The sequence below is a fragment of the Jaculus jaculus genome, chromosome 1 (assembly GCF_020740685.1).
Source record: "Jaculus jaculus isolate mJacJac1 chromosome 1, mJacJac1.mat.Y.cur, whole genome shotgun sequence".
In the NCBI taxonomy this organism is placed as follows: domain Eukaryota; kingdom Metazoa; phylum Chordata; class Mammalia; order Rodentia; family Dipodidae; genus Jaculus; species Jaculus jaculus.
In genome coordinates this window covers 143,653,036-143,664,115 of record NC_059102.1, presented here as the reverse complement: position 1 = coordinate 143,664,115, position 11,080 = coordinate 143,653,036, and positions in this window count along the sequence as shown.

The window sequence follows — 11,080 nt, the reverse complement described above, 5'->3', positions numbered from 1 at the left end:
TCAGGGGAGTCTTGGGTGAAACCACATCTTGGATCAGGCCGGTGGGGGTGGGGTGGGAGGACATAATGAGTGCTCAGGAATCAAGATGTGTTCCATGTGGACTCCCTTTTATTGGTGGGAGACTGCACAGCCTCAAATCCCCTCCAAGCCTCTGTGGGCCTGGGTCAGCCCATGCCTGGAGCGAGGCACCTGCTGTGATCTAAGCCTGGGAGTGCAGAAATGAGCGCCCCTGTCTTTGGTGCCAGGAGGAGGCGAAGGGGCACAGAGCCCGGGAAAAACAGCTCTCAAGGTAGAGGAACATGAACAGCATCCCTCCACATCTGAAAGTGGCAAAAGGCACAAGGTAAGCCGGCAGGCACGGCCTGGAGTTTATCCGACTGCTTCACAGTCCCAGTCGCCTCCATATACCTAGTTGCCATGTAGGGCCAGCCACACCTGGGTCCCGATCTCTGAAGGAAGCCTGAGTCCTTTCCTCCTCTTCCTTTGCCGCTGCCCCTGGCCTCCGTCCTCCAGCCGCTGCGCAGGATCGGGTCTTTACTGCCACCTCCTGGCCAGTGCGGGAACAGACTGGAACTCGCAGCGGCTAACAGGAAAGGAAGAGGCTGTTAAAATGGGACTTGATCTGAACAGCCCCCCAGCCTTTTTTAATCAGTGAGTCAAAAATAATAAACAAGACCTAGGAATATGATGGGGATCTAATGGGAAGAAGGGAAGGAAGGGAAGGGAAAGGAAGAGAGTGTAAATGAAGGGTGTGGAATCAAAATGCCCTGTGTATTATATGAGAGGCTTAAAAAAGACCAAAATAGAAGAAGGTCTAGTTGGGGGGCTGGGAAGATGGCTCCGCGGTTAAAAGCACTAGCTTGCAAAGCTGGTCGACATGTTTTCCCCAGGACCCATGTAAAGCCCGATGTACGAAGTGTCGCGTGAATCTGGAGTCCGTCTGCAGCAGCATGAGGGTTAGGCACACCCATGTTCACTCTTTTAAGATATTAAAAAGAAAATGAGCCCGGCATGGTGACTCACACTTCTAATCCCAGCATTTGGGAGGCAGAGGTGGGAGAATTACTGTGCATTCGAGACCAGCCTGGGACTACAGAGTGAATTCCAAGTCAGCCTGGGCTGAAGTGAGACCCTACCTCAAAAACAAAAGGACTAGTTGGAAATAAAGGGTCAGTGAAAGAGGATGGCAGAGGGGAGATTAAAAGAAGGTAATAGGCCGGATGTACATTTAACCGTAGCATTTGAGAGGCCGAGGCAGGAGAATCACTGTGAGTTTGAGGCAAGCCTGAGACTACATAGTAAATTCCAGGTCAACCTGGGCTACAGAGAGATTTTACCTCGAAAACCCGAAACAAACACAACAACAACAAAACTCCAAAAGACAAAAGCAATATTTTTCCAAGCGTGGTGATGCTCATGCCTTTAATCCCAGCACTCGGGAGGCAGAGGTAGGAGAGGAGAATCGCTGTGAGTTCGAGGCCACCCTGAGGCTACATAGTGAATTCCAGGTCAGCCTGGGCTAGAGTGAGACTCTATCTCGAAAACAGAAAAGGTAACGGGAGAGGCTTATGATCGAAGTTTATTAAGTATGTATGAAAATTATCAGTACAAAATATTTTCAATGGAACTTGGGCTGGACAGAGGTTGCTAGGGGACGCTGGGAACAGGATAGGTGGCAGATGATAAAGGCATATCTTTCGCAGAGGTGTTCTGCTTCGGAAAGGGAGGCAGACGCAGACACGGTTTGGGGAGAGCACCCTGCACGGGGCTGAAGCTCGGTGCCCGCGAGGTCTCCCAGGTTGCGGCTCCGAGGACCCCCTCCCCAGCCCGTGGCCGCTCGGCGCTGGTTCGGCGGCCGCAGCGCCGCGCCGCGCCCACGAGGGGGCAGTGTTGGCCTGGCTTTGCCGCCGCCGCCGCGAAACTTCCCGGTGCCGCCGGGCTGCAAACTTTTCTCCGCGCTGGGGCTGAACCCGGCGCCCCGCCCGGAGGGCCTGTCCTGCCGCTGGCCACCGGGGACGCCGAGCGCGGGACACGACACGGGGGCACGGCCCGCGCACCCGAAGCCCCACGATCACCGAGAAGCGCGCCGAGACCCCCACGCCCACGGAGAAGCGTGCAGAAGACCCCCAGACCCCACGCCCACGGAGAAGCGCGCAGAGACCCCCAGACCCCACGCCCACGGAGAAGCGCGCAGAGATCCCCCAGACCCCACGCCCACGGAGAAGCGCGCAGAGACCCCCAGACCCCACGCCCACGGAGAAGCGCGCAGAGACCCCCCAGGCCCCACGCCCACGGAGAAGCGCGCAGAGACCCCCAGAACCCACGCCCACGGAGAAGCAGGCACAGAGAGAACACCCCTCTACACACATCACACAGAAGCCCCCACACGCGGAGGGATGCGTACAGCTTCAAACACACCGCCCAGAACACATTGACACACACACACACACACACACACACACACACACACACACACACACAGAGGACTAACCCAACCCCACCGTTACACACTGCAGAGACCCACACACACAAAACACATCACAGACACATGGAGGTACACACATGCCACACACGACATGGGGAAACACACCATAGCCACATACACAGACATGGCAAAACACACCACAGAGATACCCCTCCCCCCCAGTAAAAGCACCCCCTCACACACACACCCCACAGAACACAGGCACACATACGGACCAGTCCCACTCACACGGAGAACACACCGACTGCACCCTCTGTGCATACCAGAGAGGTGTGCGCACACACACACACACACATGTTCCATATACAGAGATAATGCACTAACACACTGCAGGGGCTGGGGAGATGGCTCAGTGGTTAAAGGTGTTTGCTTTCAAAGCCTGCCAGCCCAGGGCCCATTTCCCAGTACCGGTGTAAAGACAGATACATAAAGTGGTGCATACGTCTAGAGTTCGTTGGCAGCAGCAAGAGGCCCTGGTGTACCCCATTCTCTCCTTACAAATAATTTTTGTTTTTTTTAATATTAAATTAAATTAATTAATTAGACAGAGAAAAAGGGAGAGAGAATGGGGTGCATTAGGGCCTCCAAACACTGCAGAGGAACTCCCCTTGTGCATCTAGCTAACATGGGGCCTGGGGAGTCGAACCTGGGTCCTCTGGCTTTGTAGGCAAATGCCTTAACCGCTAAGCCATCCCTCCAGCAATGGTTTCATTTTTTTTTCTTTTTTTTTTTTTAATTTATTTGAGAGCGACAGACACAGAGAGAAAGACAGAGGAAGAGGGAGAGAATGGGTGCGCCAGGGCTTCCAGCCTCTGCAAACGAACTCCAGACACATGCGCCCCCTTGTGCATCTGGCTAACGTGGGACCTGGGGAACCGAGCCTCGAACCGGGGTCCTAAGGCTTCACAGGCAAGCGCTTAACCGCTAAGCCATCTCTCCAGCCCTGGTTTCATTTTTTGAGATAGGCTCTCATTTCTAGCCCAGGCTGACCTAGCATTCACTGTATAGTCTCAGGATGGCTTCAGACTCCCAGCAATCCTACCTCTGCCTCCCAAGTGCTAGGATTAAAGGTGTACACCACCACACCCAGCAATATGTATTTTAAAAAATATTTTATTTTTATTTATTTTTACTTAAGGAGGTGGTGGATCATGCCAAGGGCTCTAGCCACTGCAAATGAACTCCAGACACATGTGCCACTTTGTGCATCTGGCTTATGTGGGTCCTGGAGCACAGAACCTGGGTCCTTTGGTTTTGCGGGCAAGTGCCTTAACCACTAGGCCATCTCTCCAGCCCTGTTTTATTTTATTTTTATTTTTGTTTGGTTTTTCGAGGCAGGGTTTCACTGTAATCCAGGCTGACGTGGAATTCACTATGTAGTCTCAGGGTGTCCTTGAACGCACAGTGATCTTCCTACCCCTGCCTCCCACGTGCTGAGATTAAAGGCGTGCACCACCACGCCCGGCCTCAGCACTATTTTTTTTTTAAGTTAAACTTATTTTTAAAAATATTTTTTTAGTTTATTTATTTGAGAGACAGAGAAATAGAGAGAGAATGGGCACACCAGAGCCTCCAGCCACTGCAAATGAACTCAGGATGCATGTGCCTCCTTGTGCATCTGGCTTACGTGGATCCTGGGGAATCAAACCTGGGTCCCTTGGCTTTGCAGGCAAATGCCTTAACCACTAAGCCATCTTCTCCAGCCCTAAACTTAGTTTTTTTAAAGAGAGTTACACTTCAGAACACACATCACACACTGATACACACCCTGCAGACACACCTGTGCCCCACCCACACCTTCTCTCACAGTTCAGGTCTGTGTTCATGGATTCCCCACTGACCTGGAGGCCGCTGGGGTCCCTCATGTCCCCAGGGGTAGTGTCTACCCACCACTGTGACACCCCACTGTAAAGCTTCAACCTGAGTGACTGAGGAGAGGAGGAAGTGACGGGCCCAAGGGAGAAGCTGGATCCCTTCCAGGTGTCTCCAGGTTCTGGGTTTCTTTTCTTCTCTCCTGGATGTGACTGACCCTCTCCCTAGTCCTCACAGAGCCTTGACAGGTGGCCACTGTCCTGGACCCTAGGAGCAGCCTGGCTGGACGGTATGGAAAACCCCAACTCCCTCAACCTGCCCCTCTCCCCGAGGTGCTCAGTTCTAGGGGGTCTGTCCACCCTTCTTGCTGTGTACAGCAGACCCTGTGCCAAGCTAGGCAGGACCGGGGAGCTGGGCCTGTTAGGCTGGCTGAAGGAGAGGCAAGAGTGAGACTGGCTGACTCCTCTCTTGGGAGTGCTCTCTGCCTTGGTGGGGGCCCCTCGCCCCTGGGAGGTGGCTCCTCCCCCCCCCCCCCCCCCCCCCGAGCTGAGGGGTGTGACCCAGTACTACACGGTTGCCTCAGCCGGCTGCCTTTGGGAGATCTGTTGGCGGGGGAAACAAACTGAGAGAGATCCAACTCTTTTTAGTATTTATTTACATATTTTTTGTAAGCAGAGAGAGAGAGAGAGAGAGAGGAGAGGGAGGGAGCACACCGGGCCTCTTGCTGCTGCCAATGAAACTCCAGACATAGGTGCCGCTTTGTGCATCTCTTTACACGGGTACTGGGGAATCAAACCTGGCTGGGCAGGCTTTGCAAGCAAGCCCACTGAGCCATCTCCTCAGCCCCCAGCTCATTTTCAAGATCACAGAGTTGCCCAGTTACTGACTTAGCACCCAAACTCAGTGCTGTCCCTTTGTGCTGTGGGAGCCCATCCCTGCTGTGGGAGGAAGGCTCCAGGGATCCTACACCAGGGACCTGACAGGCAGGCCGGCCCAGGAGAAGGAAGGCCTGACTGTGGGAAGGAGGGATGTGGAGTTGCCGCAGGCAGGCTGAGCAGCAGTATGGAGGGCAGGCCGTGAGAGCCGGAAGCCAGGCTGGACCCCAACCGGAAGTAGCAAGGCCTGAGGAATCCAGACCCGCCTGGGCTGACGGGTATACTGGGGTGCCAGAGTAATGCCTGCCTTTGGTGGAACTCCCTGGACATAGGCTTCTATTCTTCTGGAAGTTTCTGGAACATCTTTCCCCCTAAACTTAAATAGTGATGCCAGCTGGATATATTGGCATTGGGAGTGGGGCCTTTGAGGCAGAGGAGGTCGCGAGGTGCCCCTCCCAATTAAGCACACACAGGGGTAGTCTGTAAGCCTGCAGGTGCGTCCCCAGTGCTATGCTCTGTGACCTTGAACTTCAGCCTCCAGCAGCTACGCGTGCGCGGTATGTGACCCACCCATAGGAAGCATCCGGAAGGAACAGAGAAGAGACCTAGTGTGCACCACACGCCACACAAATGCTGCCCCAGAGCTCACAGCGAGGACCAGGCTTGCTGGCCTTGTATGCCGGCAGAGGACGCGGACCCCCACAGGACACAGTGACGAGCGCTGGGACAGGAAGCCTGTCACCTTGGAAACATAGACGGACAGACCTTCATGCGTGGCCCTCTGACTGACAGGGTGGGGCTTGGTCAGAGCTGGGCAGAGGGATAAATGGCCAAATGCTGTGGTGCCTACCACACCGGTGTGTGCAAGGGCACAGGGGAAGGCAAGGGGGAGGCAGGGCAGGGGCATGGGAGTGGACCAGGCTGGAAGTCGCTGGAGTGCCCTGGCCAAGACTAACAGCCACATAGATCCATCCATTCTTCTCATTTCTGTCCCCCTGGGCCTTTCTGTCACTACTTTCCAAATGCTCTACCTTGAGGACTCCTGATGGAGAAATCAAACTCCTCTTTGGAGATCTGTGTGCCACCTCCTGCAGGCAGCCCCCAAGCCTCATCATTCCCCCCATAAACAGCTCCAAGAAGGAGGGAGGCAGGTGACACTCAACTGTTCCATTGGGGTGATCAGAGCCTGCTTTGGACGCTGGTCAGGGTCCACACCAGAAGTAGGGATGGGAACACTCATGTGGTGCTAGGATCTCCAGGGCTCCGGAATTCTGAGCACTGAGACCAGCCTCAAAAGCTACAGCTCCCACCATGGCGTCTTGGGGACCCTTACCGACCTCACTGGCATCAATGAAATCCTCAAAGTACCAGAGCATCACCGGCCAGGCACTGGACGACTTGGGGGTTGTCTTAGCTACAAAATCCAGCAAGACCCAAAAGGATTCACCCATTGGTATCAGTTGGACTTCCAGGTATCTTCTCCAGGAAGACCTTGGGTGGACTGAAGGGAGAATCACTTCTGGTTTTTGGCTTTTTCTTTTTCTTTGTTTTTTTGTTTTTCGAGGTAAGGTCTTGCTCTAGCCCAGGCTGACCTGGAATTCACTGTGTAGTATCAGGGTGGCCTCCTCCTACGTGCTAGAATTGAAGGCGTGCACCACCACCCTGGCTTTTTTAAAGCAATATTTTATTTTTTCTTTATTTATTTGAGAGAAAGAGAGAAATAGGCAGGGAGAGAGAGAATGTGTATTCCAGGGCCTCCAGCCACTGCAAATGAACTCCAGATGTATGCGCCCCCTTGTGAATCTGGCTTAAGTGGGTCCTGGGGAACTGAACCTGGCTCCTTTGACTTTGCAGGCAAATACCTTAACCGCTAAGCCATTTCTCCAGCCTCCCCCTTTTTCTTTTGAGACAGGGTTTCACCCAGGCTGGTGTGGAAGTCACTGTGCAGCCCAGGCTAGCTTCTCCTCAGAAAGCTGGATCACAGGTGACAGTCGCTTCTATCACAGCCCACCAGCTGTTCTCACAATGTCAGTCAGAGCAGCCGGGAATGAGGGAGGGCCACGTGGATGTGGCCTGCTTGTCTCCGTGCAGGAAATCCAGAGCTAGCAAGTGTACGGCGCCCCCTCTTCCCCCACTCTGAGCCTGCCTACCCTTGAAAGGGCAAGTAGACTGCATTCCTGCAGACGGGGCACGGGCAGATTAAGTACCCGGCCCATGGTCACACAGTTGAGCTCCAGGTAAGACGCCCGGCCAGGAAGAGTAGGGAGGAGAGAAGAGCAGAGAAACTGCTTCCTCTAAGGCAGGGCTTCCTCCTCCCTAGAACCCGCCCAGATTTCCTGCAGCTCCAAGGGCAGCTTCCTGGAGGGCAGCACCTCAGCCAGTGTGTCCAGCAGGCTGTCCTGGCAAGCCTGGCTCTCCTCTGGGGTCATTCCTTCCAGAGCATCCCTATTGATCGTCCTCTGTGTGTGGGGTGATGGTGGGGTCATGCAAGCTAAGTGAAACACAGATCTCCAGTCTTGGGGAGTCATATCCTGCTGGTGAGGGCGGGGTGACTAAATAGGCCCATGCCCCCACCCCGCAGCCCTACAGGACCCCACATAGCATAGCTCTGCTGAAGTCTGGATGAAATTATGCACAAGGAGTCTTCATCCAGCCCAGGGCTGTGGAAGTGTCCAGCACCTCTGTGGGCTGTGCGGTTGGGAGGAGGAGATGGGAGCCAGCATGCTGATCCCTGGAGATGACAGCAGAGAGCCTCCGCTGATGCTGGCCCCCTCAAACCTTGCGTGGGTCCTTCTGGGAAGTACTCCCCACCCCAGCATTAAGCAGGAGGTCAGAAGCCCCAGAGCAATCTATTCACTGAGTCAAGCATGCATGTACACCAGCCTGTCTCAGTTTCAGCATGGGAAGGCCCACACCGGAAGCCAGGGGGAGAAGCCCCGCCCACTGTAACCCAGTTTTCCAGCCTTGCAGGGACAGTCTACGCACAGGCAGGGAAGCACGTCCCCCACATGCTTTGGGCATTTGCGTGTTGATTTTACATAAACCTGCTTGGCAGGCTGGGCGTGGTTGCGCATGCCTGCAATCTAGCGCTTCAGAGATGGAGGAAAGAAGATCAGGGGTTCAAGGCCAGCCTCAGCTACATGAGACCCTGTCCCACAAAACAAACAAACAAACAAACAAAAATCTCAATAAATAAATGAACCAGGCCTGCTTGGTATGCTCTTCTGGACTGAGTGTCTTAATCCACCATTCACCTTTGATGATCTCTCAAGGTCATTGAATTGTGCAGCAGGAGATACGCAGAGCCAGTATCTTATGTCAGTGTGGGGGTTCTGGTCAGCCCTAGGGCTCTGAATATACCAGAAGCCCAAGCCTCCCCCACAGTCTCTCTCCGGTAGCAATTACAAGGCCCGCCATGGAAAACGCAAAGAAAATTCTGGATGATTCCACGAGGCCCAGAGAGGTACAGCCATTGGACAGCAAAGGCAAGGTCACACAGCCAAGTCAACATTAGAAGCATTGAAGCCACCAAACACTTTATTCTTTAAAAAAATTATACATATGTATAAGTATATATATATATGTATATATGTGTGTGTGTATGTATGTATGTATATGTATGTGTGTGTGTGTGTGTGTGTGTGTGTGTGTGTGTATATATATATATATATATATATATATATATGTATATATATGAATTGTTGTTGGTTGGTTGGTTGGTTTTTCGAGGTAGGGTCTCCCTCGAGCCCAGGCTGACCTGGAATTCACTATGTAGTGTCAGGATGGCCTCGAACTCACCGCGACCCGTTTACCTCTGCCTCCGGTGCTGGAATTAAAGGTGTGCAGCACCACATCCAGCTATTTAATTAATTTATTTATTTGAGAGAGAAAGAGGCAGAGAAAGAGAGAGAGAGAGAGAGAGAATGGGCACATCAGGGCCTCCAGCCACTGCAAATGAACTCCAGACACATGTGCCACCTTGTGCATTTGGCTTATGTGGGTCAGTCCTGAAGGACTGAACCTGGGTCCTTTGGATTTGGAGGCAAGTGCCTTAAGCACTAAACCATGTCTCCAGACCACCACACACTTTGAATCTCAGTTAGGAGTATTGCTAAGAGTTCAAGGCAGCCTGTGCTACAGAGTGAGTTCCAGGTCAACCTGGGCTACAGTGAGACCCTACTTGAAAAAAAAAAAAACAAACCAAAACCAAGACAAAACAGCCCAACCCCTCCCACCCAAAAAAGTCATAAAGCTGGATTGCCTGACAAAAGTAGGCCCTAAATGGGTGAGGAAGGGCACACCTTTAATCCCAGCTCTCAGAAGGCAGAGGTAGGAGGTTCACTGTGGGTTCAAGGACATCTTGAGACTACACAGTGAATTCCAGGTCAGCCTAGGCTAGAGCAAAACCCTACCTCAAAAAAAAAAGTAGGCTCTATACTCTGGGGTGGGGGCAGTGCCTGCCAGGGTATTCACCCCCTCTCCCTAAACTGGGGAGTCCTCACCTCAGCTGATGGAGCCCCCAGAGGTCCCTGCTAGGCCTGGCGGGCAGTCTGGTCCTTTCGGCCTCAGCTGTGAGCCTCAGAACCCTGGGCCTATCTGGTGACCATGGCTGGCTGAGGGGCCTGGGATTACCGTTCCTGGCATTGACTTTGCACTCTAAGCCTTGTCTTTCTGTGTTTTGTGTGCCCAGGGCTTCCCTTCAAAACTTGTTTTCTAAGCTGGGTGTGGTAGATTTATTAACTGTCATATATAGACTGGGGGAAGGCTGAGGCAGGAGGATTGCTGAATGTAGAGCAATACACAGCCTGGGATACAGAGTAAGACCCTGTTTTAAAAAAAGAAAAAGAAATATTTTTTTTCTAGTCTATCCCAGGCCCTGGAACAGCCTTTGCTCAACCTGGGCTCTGCTCACAGTATTCCAACAAACATAAATTAATATGTCCCTGAGTCAGGCTGGCCTTTTTTTCCTGGGCTCCTAAGTGGTTCCTGTGGTGGTCTGCAGGACAGCCTGGGCAAGCTGTGTTACAAGGAGGGTCAGGCAGGGGTCAGGGGCCATGTGCTGGGGACCAAAGACCCGTTCTGTCTAGGAAAATGTGCCTCGACTCAGCCCTTCACAGTTACTTCTTTGGACTTCCAGAATCTTCTGAGATCCCTCTTTTCCTTTCCTGAAGGATTCCCGTGGCTGCCTGCTTGGAGTCAGGAGTAAGGCCCAGTAGGGCTCCGGTTCTGGGCACTCTGCCTGGATCTGGCTAGGTTGGAGACTGAAGTCCAGTTCCTTGTGGGGACCAGGTGACACCCACTTGAAGAATCCTGATCACAGGGCCAGCAAAGGGTGGTGTTGAGGGAAGTGACCGACCAATAGCAGGGACCCTCCAGACCACTCACAGCTTCCCTTCTCCCCTCCTTATCCTCCTTCCTGCCCTGACCTCTTTCTCCTGCCTCCCATGTCCCCTCCCTCTTTCTTCTCTTCCTTCCAGTCCCGGTCCCCCCACGTTCTCTCCCCTCCCTGTGCCTCTCCCGCCACAGGCCTGTTGGGTCTGACCTACCACCGGCTGTCCACACTCCTTTGGGAATCTAAGGACACGGCTTGTCTTTGGGGACGGAGAGCTGTCTTCCCATCCCAGGCCAGGTGCCTCTAGGTGGGCCTGGTTGCCCTGGCCTGGGGCAGGCTATGGCCTCCTAGGCTTTCCAGTGGAGTTGAGACCCTAATGCTGTGCCCAGCAGCTCCCCAGGTTTAAATCTAACTTGCAAATGTCCCCTTTGATCTCCCTCTGAAGGGCCTGGTGGAGCAGGGTTTAGGAAGGGCCTGGAGACTGGCCAGACTCTCTCCTGCCTCTCCCCCTAGGGTACTCCTGCCCAGGCTGCCCCTGTGTGCCCACAGCCGCTGGATTCCTGTGGGTTGGTCTGC